At 35.7% G+C, this 12383-nt stretch overlaps 1 long non-coding RNA gene across 1 annotated transcript; it reads right to left on the bottom strand.

The window, feature by feature from the left end:
• Nucleotides 1-5620: 5620 nt before the first annotated feature.
• On the bottom strand, nucleotides 5621-9214 carry LOC118977502 (uncharacterized). The gene is made up of 3 exons (XR_005064535.1): nucleotides 9203-9214; nucleotides 6886-6889; nucleotides 5621-5724 (listed from the first exon to the last, which is right to left on the bottom strand). It is a non-coding gene; the product is annotated as an uncharacterized LOC118977502 (long non-coding RNA).
• Nucleotides 9215-12383: the final 3169 nt, after the last annotated feature.

Below are 12383 nucleotides of genomic sequence, written 5' to 3'. Positions count from 1 at the left end.
GATGCTGAGTTCAGCTGAGACTGTAAGAGGAAGTTAGAAGACAGTAAGACCTGACTCACAGTTTGTCCAAGTAAAATTAAAGATGATTTAAAAAAAGCAAACTCAGAAGTCACTGAATTTTTGAGTACCTTTGGTATTTGCCTGTAACAGTTAAAGTACTAGATGAAGTTTAATCATAATTACTAGCTTCCGCAACTCATCTAATATGTTAAAAATTATTTTGTAAATGTGTGCACACTTTATAAACATAGTCAAAACATTCTTTTTTGTCTGGAGAGTAAAGACATTAAAACCACCACCACTGCCACCAGCCATCATTTATTGCTTTTAGACGTTGGTTTCTGTGGGCAGGACCTGTGTCTTACTTCGTATTGGTGTTCCTAGACTATGCCTTTCCCATATTATGTGCTTAATAAATGTTTACTTAAGTTGAAATTTTGTAGGTACTTTTTAAAAAACTGTTCACAGTTTCTGCTTAGTTACCTTTGGTTTTCATTTTTTTAACTGTAAATTTTTTTCCATGTATAATGGTATCAATTAAAATTTCTTCTAGAATGTTATCTGAAATTTTATGTTTTAAACTATATCAGGCCTACATAAATGTAAAGATTCTGACCGACAAAGTATGTTCTACCAGTTTATGAGATTATTTTTAAAAAGCAAAGAATACTTTATTTAATTTTAAAACACATAATGAGTTTTTTTTTAATCCTCACCTAAGGATATGCTTATTGATTTTTTTTGATAGAGGGAGGGGATGGGGAGAAAGAGAGAGGGAGACATCAATTGGTTGCCCCCAACTGGGGATCAAACCCACAACCTAGGTATGTGCCCTGACTGGGAATCAAATGCACAACATTTTGGTGTATGGGATCACTTTCCAGCCAAGCCAGGGAGGGAGACATAATAAGTTTTTAAAAATCTTTATTTAAAATTGTTTTCCTGCAATAGGATAGATTCAGCTGGAATGATTGAAATTGTCTCCAGAAATATTACATTGTATTTTATAGGTTAATATTAATTTGATAGCTGTAACTGTAATATGCTTTTTGAAATCACATATACATATTTGTAGAGCTCATTTCTTTTTTTAGAGCTTATTTCTTTGATACAGTTTAACAACTTCACAAAATGATTCTGTAGGTTTTGCAAGGGATGATGCAGTGCTGGTGAGAACAGCTCTTTAATATTTTGGAAAGCGCAAGCATAATGTAGGGAGGTAGCCACTGCAAAAGGAACCATAAGAGATAAATGTGGTAGGAATTAAAGATGTGGAAGGAGCTCCCAACTGACCTGAGGGTTCTGTAGATGAGTAATAATAATAATACTTACATATTCTCTTACTGTTTTTTCTCCTTTTGACCTTAGAGATAGAGGGTTGAGTTATTATTTTTTTCTATCCATAGCACAGTACCATTATTATCCATTCAAGGCTTCTCTCTTACTTCATTTTATCCTTTTGTATCCCCCCATTCTATCATTCCATTCCAACTTCTTTCCCTTTCATAGATATCTCCTACATTAATGTGTTTGATATATGTACGCATGAGGGATTTGGGTATGTATTTGGATAAGTATGAATCTTTATTTTTCAGTTCATTTTAAAATAAGTTTTTTTTTTCAATTACAGTTGACATATATTATTATATTAGTTTCAGGTCTACACCTCAGTGGTTAGACATTATATAACTTAAGTGATCATCCTGATAAATCTCATACCCATCTGACACCATATGTAGTTATTAGAATGCTATTGACTGTATTCCTTATGCTGTACTTTTCATCCCCATGACTATTCTGTAGCAACCAATTTGTACTTCGTAATGCCCTCACCTTTTTCACCCATCCCTCCAACCATTCATGTCATCTGGCAACTATCAAAGTGTTCTCTGTATCTATGAGTCTGTTTCTGTTCTTCTTGTTCGTTTATTTTGTTTTTCAGATTCAATTGTTGATAGATATGTATTTATTGCCATTTTATTGTTCATATTTTTATCTTTTTTCCCCCTTCTTAACCCTGCAGAGGTTTTGGTCAAAACAGCTTAGGTCGTGTGTATCCAAGAGATACCTTCATTACAAGTATGTGCTGAAATGTGAAAACAAATTTTTTAAAAACTGCAAATTTGTATTTATTATACTTATGTAATAAAGTACATGATTTTTTATTTTGGTTACAATCTAGAAATTATTAAAGAAATATAAAAGCATAGAGGATAAATATTTCTCTTTTTAAAAACAAACATGAATAATGTTAAAAATGTAACAAAAAGTGTCTTTATCATTAATTAGGGAGAATCTTCAATAGTTGGCTTTGCAAATAATAAGTTTGCAAAGTTTATATTATTTATAAACTTATAAATAATAAGTTTATAACAGTCATTGCAAACAATATTGCTATGCTCAAGGCATAAATACTTTTCACACTTGCAAAAATATTTTGATAAGTGACTTGTTTTAGATGCATAGCACCTAACGCATCTTTTTCTGCTTGTTGAGGGAGCCATATCTATCTCATCATTAGAATTTCTTAGTTTGTGTTTGAAATTGATGAAGTTTCTGGTATAAAGTCTTATGCACACTCCTAGTGATTTTTTAGTGCCTTTTTATTTGTTCTGACATTAATGGCATTACAAGATTTTTGATAAATATTCTGTGCTTTATTTTCTCATTGCTGTTCAGTGTGTGAAGTCTGGGCGTTTATCCTTGCAGTATTAAAAATTGTGTGGAATGTAACCATAAGCCACCTTCTGGTGTTCCTGGCCACACTATGTGTACCTATTATTTGGTCCACAGTGTTAACTCCTGACTTCGCTTGGTTGTAATATTCTATTTTGTCAGGCTTTTGCAAATCTAAATTTATGGCATCATCGAAATGCATACTTGAAACTAAAATTATGTTTTTTTCCCTTTTGGGGTACATGAGATATAGAAGTGTGCAGTCTGCACCAAAAGCAAATAAGCTGGATTTTTGGGGCCTGTTTTTAGAAGACACAAATTCAGGGGTTAGCTGGGGTTTATTCTTATGAACAGTATCTATATATGAAAGTAACTTCTTTTTCAAGTTGGAGGTAAGACTTATATCAATGAACCAATTATCTACTGTAATATTACATTCTGATGAGTAAGTGGGTTCTGCAAGTCTCTGATTATGCCTGCTGGTTTATTAGTGATCAAGTAAGGACCCTCAGACCGCTTACTGGCATAAACAGGGTTCAGCAGAAGTAATGCCTGCTTGACTGTGGTTGGTACAGTAGCAATATGGGTATAAAAGTTTACAGTTGTAATTTGAATATTTTACCTAAAGTGTCATATGGTGTGCTGGAATATATTTCTGTGTTACAGAATTACAGGCTTGTGATTTTGTAACAAAAACTTTGTTAAAAAAAGGGAGGGTATGGGGGGCATTATTTGTGCCAGACCCCATATTTCAAAATTTCCTGTGTAAAAATACTTTTGAATTGACCATAGCAAAAATTTTTATACCATATTTACTGGACTTGGATAGAATATATTGCCTAAACCCACATTTGCCTTTAAATCCAGGTAACATTTTGTTTGCTGTTACATTCTCTCCTGTAGAGTAACATAATTTGTATTTTGTACAAATGCTGAGAAAATGTCTCTCACAGCCACTACTTTGTCTACTTTCAGGCATTTTAAGCAAGTAAGTTTGTCATCAAACCTGATATAATTATTAAATCTAAATCTCTATAAAGATACCACTAGTCTCAAAAGTTCAATCCTATTACCATCAATAGCCCATAAATCCTGCAAATTTAATCTATTGCTGTGATGTAAGAGGCTAGATATAAAATGCCTAATAATGCTTTTGATTAGGCTTTGTCTGTTTATTTAGCATCTTTCTGTTGAAAATTGGCTTGAGGTAAAATCAATGTATTTATTTGTGTATGATAAGTTAGATGTAAAATATTTGTGATAACGCGGTTCCAAGTTTTTAGGTCTGTCTTGGCATTTTTTGTATTTGGCCAAACTAACAGAAGTTGACACAAGGTATTCTGTGGCTATTTTCTAATTTGTCTTCTTATTGGATTTTTCTGTCATTTTGATTCTTCATCTTTCAAAAAAACATACTCTTCATTCATGTCTAATTCATCTCCACTTTCTTCACTAGAAATATCTTGCTTGGTATCCAAATCTCCTGAACGACCTTCCACATAATTTTCATCTTCTAAATCACTTTCATATTCACATTTGACTCTATCATTTTAATCATTGCATTCTAGTGGCATTTGCCGAAGTTCTTCAATATCTCTTATATTATCGAACTGACCTATTTTCCAGCCATTTTCAATGGCAAATGAAAAAAAAACACCCCACAACACTGACTTAGAAGTTCATACACACAAGAAAACAACTAACCAAAACTGACTTCAGAGTTCATGGTATCTCTCACATACATTTACTATTGAATATCACACACCCTTATGAAACATGTGTTAAAACCAAACTGATGACTTAAACATTATGGCTTAACATTACTAAGGTTTGAATGCACAGCTAGCCATGACCTTGAACCTGTGCATCTGATATATATAACAATATTTAAGAAAAGAATTTGTATCTCTCCGATCAGCTGTGACCTCTGCAGGGTTAAAGAAGGCCCTTTAACATTTCACATAGTACTAGTTTGGTGGTGATGAATTCCTTTAGCTTTTTCTTGTTTGGGAAGCTTTTAATCCAGGGGTGTCAAACTCATTTTCACTGAAGGCCACATCAGCCTCATAGTCACCTCCAAAGAGCTAAATGTAGAATTCCTTGCCCCTAGATAAGGAGTAGTTAGGTTTATATAGTCCTAAAATTATATTTGGCCATTGAAGGCAATGTAGCCCCTGGTGAAAATGAGTTTGACACCCCTGTCTTAATCTGTCCTTCAATTCTAAATGATAGTTTCACTGGGCAGAGTAATCTTGGTTGTAGGTCCTTGCTTTTTATCACTTTGAATATCTGGTCTGCAAAGTTCCTGTTGAGAAATCAGTGGACAGGGTTATGGGACCTCCCTTGCAGATAACTGCTTATCCCTTGCTGCTTTTAAGATTCTCTCTTTGCCTTTAACCTTTTGCATTTTAATTATGATGTGTCTTAGTGTGGGCCTGTTTGAGTTCATCTTGTTTGGGACTCTCTGCACTTCCTGGACTTGTATGTCTATTTCCTTTACCAAGTTCAAGAAATTTTCTGTCATTATTTTTCAATTTCTTTCTTTTCCTTCTGGTGCCATCCAAAAATGTTGTTACACTATAAGTTGTCCCAGAGATTCCTTAAACTATCTTCATTTTGGGGGGTTCTTTTTTCTTCTTGCTTCTGATTGGATGCTTTTTCCTTCCTTCTATTCCAAGTTGCTTATTTGATTCTTGGCTTTATCTACTCTACTGTCGATTCCCTGTAAATTATTTTTCACTTTAGTTAGTGTAGCCTTCATTTCTGACTGGATCTTTTTTAATCTGTTAAAGGTCCTCACTAAGTTCATTGAGCATCCTTATAACCAGTGTTTTGAACTCTGCATCTGATAGATTGTTCGCCTCCATTTTGTTTAGTTCTTTTTCTAGAGTTTTGTTCTGTTCTTTCCTTTGTTCTGTTCTTTCATCTGTTTTTTTTTTTTGTCTCCTCATTTTGGCAGTCTCCCTGTGTTTGTTTCTGGTTTAGGCAGAGTGCTATGTCTCCCAGGCATGGTAGAGTGGCCTAATGTAGTAGGTGTCCTGTAGGGTCCTATGGCACAGTCTCCCTGATCACTCGCTGATCACCCAGGCTAGGTGCTCAGGGTACACACCGATGTGGACTGTGTACACTCTTCTTTTATAGTTGAGCCTTGATTACCGTCAGGAGTGATTTATGTTCAGGCTGCTCAGCTTTCAAGGAGTGGCTGTTACCACTGATCTCTGACCACTGTGGAGGATCAGCTGTGCAGGGGCCCACCCCACAGGGGGTTGCTTACTTCATTGGAGCTCTGGTGCCTCCTGAGTGTGCCCCTTGAGTGTGTCACTTGTGGAGGTGGTTGGGTGGTGATGCTTCAAGATGGTCTGAAGTCCACTGGGTGCACTGGCTCTCTGTCCTCCCAAGAGGTACAGGCCAAGATCAGCCACTTCCTGTGTTCTTCCTGGGCCACTTTACATGAGCTACAAAGCAATCTGCAGTGGCTGCTGTTGTGGTGGGCTTGCAGGTCCCCAAGTGAGTTCAAGCTGCAAACCAAGACTGGCTGCTGCTAGTGCCAGGAACGGGCCATTTAGTGAAAAGGTACAGGGATCACTCATGCCAGATTCAGCTTGTTTTAGAGACTTCAGAAAATTCTGAAGCATGAGCCAAGACAGGCCATTTGTATGGAAAAGCCACTGGAAACAGCTTGGTTGAACCTACAAGTTGGGTGGGTGGGGTCTTTGAGAATGGAATCACCAGGGCATCTAAACAGTGTTAGTCAGGTTGATGAAGACTCAGATATGGTGCCTGCCTGCCAGCTTTGTTGGGGGAGTGCTCAGAAAAAGAACAATGGCTTCTGCCAGCATTTTTGTCTGACAGAAAAATGCATCCCCCCAGCTATCCCTGATGCCAAGCACTTTAGTTCCTCTGTCTGTGTCCCTGGTGCCTTTCAAGCTGCTGCCCCAGTACTGGAAATCAGAGAGAGTGAGTCACAACAATCAGTGTACAGGCCATTTAATAGGAACTGCTTGGGAATCCAGAAGTGCTCCATCTCACTCAGCCACAATCCCTGCTATTTTTTTTTTTTCAGCCAGAGTTATAAACACTCCTCTTCCTAGCACTGGAACCCTGGGATGGGGTGTCTGATGTGGGGCTGGAACCTTTGGCTCCTTAGGGGGGATCTCTGCAGCCAAGATAGCCCTCCCAATTTTTATCTGCCATACGTAGGTTTGGGACCAGTCTGTTCCATGTCTCTGCCCCTCCTACCAGCCTTGATGTACCTTCTTTAATTCCCTCGTCGTATGACTTTCATTCAGCCAGATTTCAGCAGTTCTGAATGATGGTTATTCTGTAGTTTAGTTATAATTTTGATGTGGTTGTGGGAGGAGGAAAGTACTGTGTTTACCTATACTGCCCTTTTGCCTGGAAGTTTCTGTATCTTTTTAATGGTTGGTACCTGTAGTTACTTCTTTTCCATTCCTGTATTGAAATTTATGCCTTTTCTCTCTTTCTCCCTCTCTTTTCCTTGATCAGTCTTGTTAGAGGATTATCAATTTTAATAGTGTTTTCAATGGATCAATTTTTGCTTTGTTTAGCCTCTTGTAAAATTTTTACTACCTCATACTTTATTAATTTTGATATAATCTTTAATATTTTTCTCCTTTAGACTTTAATTTTTTCTTCTTTCCCTAACTTCTTGTGACCATTGCTTACCTTATTTTCAGTCTTCTTTTTCTATTGTGCCGTGCTGTAAATTTCCCTTGAAGCACTTATTTAAACTGTACTTTATCAGTTATTGATATTTCATATTTTGGGTTCAAAATATTTTAATAATTTTTGTTTTTATAATTTCTGTTATTTAGAGATATATTTCCTTTAAATGTCAGATTTCCCCCTTCTTAGTTCATAAATGTAATGCAATTCAAATAAAATTCTTAATAGCATTTTACATGGAAGCAGACAAACTGAATCTGAAATCTGTATGAGGGGATCATGGTCTAAAACGATTCTAAAAAAGTAGAAGAAAGAGGGGAGTTCTTGTCCTAGCATATCTTATGACAATATAAAGCTCTAATAATTGAAACAATATGGTAAAGATCTAATGCTAAGTATCTTTGAGAACTTAGGATGTCACAGAGGAATCGATTCAGTTGGAAAAAGAAGGTATTAGAAATAAATGATATTAGGAAAATTGGTCTTTTATACAAAGTCTGTCCAAAGTTATCTAGCCATGTAATGTGAAAAATAGAGACATTTACTTAAGAAGATACAAGATACAAGAAACTGTGCACAGGAAAATGACACCTTAGTCTCCTTCAAAGCAGGCACCTCAGGACCTCACACAGCTCTCTCAATCATCATCAGCTACCCCCTCCTATTTTCCTGAATCTCATTGATGGTCTGAAATCTCTTCCCTTTCAAAGGTGATTTTAGTTTTGGGAAAAGCCAGAAGTCACAAAGCACTAAATCTAGGCTGTACAGAGCTGAGTCACCCGGATGATTTGATGTTTCACAAAAAAATTCTGCATATGACGTGATGCATGAGTGGGCACATTGGTGAAGCTGCCAATCACCAGTTGTCCATAGCTGCACTCTTCTGAGTCATCTGGACAGTTTACACAGGGGAATGTTAAAGCTTAATGCAATATTTGATTCAGATTGGTTGTTCTACCCTCTTATTTTGAATGCAATGGCAACTTAGTACACATGCTCTCTCAAGGGCATCTTCTGCTCCCACTGACTAGTACAGTGAAGTCATCATTGTTCACACATGTGCATTCCAGTCTACTCTCCTTGGTTGCCAGGTTACATTGATGTCACGTGAACCACTCTTGTTATATTAACAGTGGCTGGACTTTTTCCAGACAGACCTTGTATAGAAAAAATATGATTTTTACATTAATTCATTCTTTTTATTTTATTTAGTATATGCCGTAGGTAGTTCCTATTTTTCTTTTAATTGTTGTCTTTTCTAAAGAAGAAATCTGCCTAAACTGAGATATTCCAGTGTTGGTTAGCCAAAATGCTTTTTATCAAAATCGAGTAAGATCTAACTACTACCATGGTAACTGTCTGACCTAATGCGAGGCAGCAACTGAAGTTATGACAAAATTAGACTAAACAAATCATATTTAAATTTTCCATATCATTTTATCATCAGATTCCAATTTCAATGTTGACCTCTCTTTTGATGTTTTATATATTATTCTCAGGCCATAATGTATTTTAATAGTTGAAAACAGATGGGAAATATTTAAAAACATGATGTTTATATCAAAAGCCAATTCATAAGGAGATCTGTTTCTGGTTAATTAACTATTGGACATGGAAAATGCAAAGAGCAATTTTCTGTGATTCATAATGACTTAAACACAGACCCATTCATTAGGGCTTTATAAACAAATGATGTGATATCAAAAATGTTGGTAATCAGATAACTTTAACACTAGAACTTTTAACTAATTTGTAATGTGGTTCTTATAGGGAGTAGGCAATGGGCTTTACATGTTGATGTGCTGATTAGTCACTTGTGAAGACTTAAATATTTTTATACAGCACCTGAGATATACCAGGCATGGATTCTGGGTAAAAGCCTAGGCCTCTTCATTGGTAACAAAGTGCCCATGAGACTCTTACCAGGAGTCTTTAGACCACATTTTGGTAAAGGTGGGGAAAGACAAACGGGGATCTCTCTCTGGTTATTCTTTTCACAAGTAGTATTACCATCTTCCTCTTTCTTCTTTCCTACTCTAAAAGTTTAGAGAGGTATAGGTTAGTGAAATGAACATTGGCCAAGGTGAGTAGGGAGGGAAATACCAACTTCCTATTTACTTTAAATCTTAAGATCCTTTAGGGTATATTTGGCTATTATTTAAGGTTCTTTGTTATTTTGTACAGTGACTTGATCCAAAAACATGGGTGCTTGGTTTAACTTTTCATGAATTTTCTATACTCTGAAATATCAAAACTCTATGTCTTGAATTCCAAAACTCTAAGTTGGCCTAATTCACAGTGATGTTGAAATAATATATCATAAGTAAATTAATTTTGATGGAGTTGCAAAATCCATTCTTTGTTATTAGATTTTATTTATTAAATATAACTAAAATATTCTAGAGATACATATCTACATTTCTGAATATCAGTAGTTTTAAAAATATTGAAAAAGGGGACCATATGGCTATAAGCTCTCAATAAGAATTTCAGTTTATCTGAAAATATATAGGTACTTCTTGACTTATGGGGTTATGTCCTAATAAACCCATTGTAAACTGAAAATATAATCTAAGTGAAAAATATATTTAATACACACAACCTACTGAACATTATAGCTTAGCCTAGTCTACCTTAAACATGCAGAACACTTATGAGGGTGGACCAATAAAACAACAGAATTATCTTCTGGAGGGCAGGCCCCTTCTAGTATAGGCTTCCCCCACTGGGTGGGTGTTCTAGGAACCCATCTGTATTGGTGTACAGCTGGCATTATTGTGAGAGGCTGTGTTTGGCTTCAGTGAATTTTTCTGAAGACTCTTTCAGTGTGTTTTTCCATTTCATGGTGGCTGAAGTACAAATGCAACTGCCCACACTGCTCTGAGTGTTTGGCAGTTTTTGACCAAAATTGGCATGACCCCAATGTGTCCCACCTTCTCTATTCACTCAGTCTCACCCCCAGCAACTTTTTTTTTCATTTGCCTGGATGAAATAAGTCCCCAGAGGGAAATGTTTTTTGCTCACATGGAAGAGGTGAAACAAAAAACAGCAGAAGCACTTAAAGACATCAAAATTGATGAGTTCAAGAACTATTTTGAGCTGTGGAAAAAATGTCTTGATGTGTATATTGCATCAAATGGAGAGTGCTTTGAAGGTAACTGAAGTTCAAATATGTAAGAATAAACACACAGTTTTATAAATAAATTTGGGGGGATTTCTTTTGGACCCCCCTTCCTTGTACATTAGTTGACTGTTGGACAAAATCATGTTGGCACTGTCCAGCATCACTAGAAAGTATCATATTGCATATTGCTAGCCTTGGAAAAGATCAAAATTCAAAATTCAAAGTGCAGTTTCTACTATGTGTGTATTACTTTTGTACCATTGTAAAGTCAAAAAATCATAAGTTGAACCATCATAAGTTGGGGACTTTTGTATTCATAAATCTTTTAATTTCTTAATAAACAAAGACCCATTTTTCCTGCCAGAACTATGATTAGGATGATATCTTTTCTAATTGTTTTAGTTGATTACCAGACCCAGCCTGTATATCCACTAACCATAGAAGGCCAAAGTCCAGAATCTCCTCCTTAAAATGGCATTGGGCCCGTTGTCCGGTATTCCTGGGGCTTACTCAGGTCTGGAGTTGTTGGAGCTGCTTCATGAGAAGGATAGGAGTGGGATATGCTGATCGGTTCACTGTAGGTCCCTGATTCAGATTTGCCCTTGCTTCTGTTTTCTGTGGTGAAGGTTTTCCCAAATATTTGGGTATTTTCAAGTTATTTTTTATATAGGTGTTTAACTTAGTTGCATGTAGTCAGAGACCATCTCCATATGATTACAGTTCTTTGAAATTTGATGAGACTTAGTTTGCAGTATATGCTAAATTTTTGGAAGTGTTCTATGTGCATGTGAAAATGCATGAGTTGAGTAGGTGATTGCATTGATTATATCAAACAGGTCAAGTGTCTTTTTTTGTTTGAGTTGTACATATATAGTTGTGTATTCTATAAATTTCTATTCATGATTGTTTATTTCTACCTCTAGTTTGATATCTTTTGCTTGATATAATTGAGGCCACGTTATTTGGTACTGTTTAGAACGATTATATCTTCCATATGAATTGAGCCCTTTATTCTTTATCTCTTTCTTTCTCTAATATTGCTTTTTTGCCTAACATTACTACTGATATTACAAATACTACTTTGCCTGTTATTACTATATATGCACTAGCTTTTGTTTTTGTTTTGTTTTTTTGGTAAGAGTTAGCATGGTATATGGTAAATGGTTCTTCTTCTTTTTTACTTTTAAGGTTTATATCCTTAACATGGGTGTTTTTCCCATTTATTTTATTTTTTAAAACCTTTATTGTGTTTTTTTCATTCCCCTTATACCCGTCTCCCCCGACAGCAATCAGCACACTGTTGTCCATGTCCGTGAGTCTTTTTTCCTTTTTGCTCAATCCCTCCACCCCAACATATGTGTAATTTGAACAGCACAGCATTGGGTTTTTTCCCCGCAGTCTGACAATGTTTTTACTAGAGCGTTTAGTCTACTAATTATTTATCACAATTATGAGAATCTCTGCTTTGCTGAGATGACCAGGTAGACTTCTTTAAACTAAGGTTTATGGAATGACCTTTCTGAGATACTGTGGGCTCAGAGTTTCTAATTGTTTCATAGATATCTTGAGAAAATTTCCTTATTTATTTGGAAATACTGTGTGAAAAAATGAGACAGTGAATATGCTTTCAAGTTGAGATTTAAAGAGAATAGATTCTCTAAGGGATACTTATTAGAAGCACTGGTCAAGAAAGAAGCTGTATCAAATTTACCAACACAGCCAAACCCAATCTTCACTTTGGCATTGACAGAGGGAAAATATCTAGGCTTATTGAATTATAATTGCAGCTATATGAATCACATGCCATTTTATATAAAATGTGATTTTTATCTGTGATTTAAAGAGGGCTTTTAAAATAGGGTTTTACTGTAATTTTAATAGACTGGAGAAAGTAATG

This window comes from Sturnira hondurensis, unplaced genomic scaffold (genome assembly GCF_014824575.4).
Source record: "Sturnira hondurensis isolate 20B ecotype Veracruz unplaced genomic scaffold, ASM1482457v3 Scaffold0021354, whole genome shotgun sequence".
In the NCBI taxonomy this organism is placed as follows: Eukaryota; Metazoa; Chordata; class Mammalia; order Chiroptera; family Phyllostomidae; genus Sturnira; species Sturnira hondurensis.
Note: the sequence above shows the minus strand (reverse complement) of the source record. Positions and strands in the feature narration are given on the sequence as shown.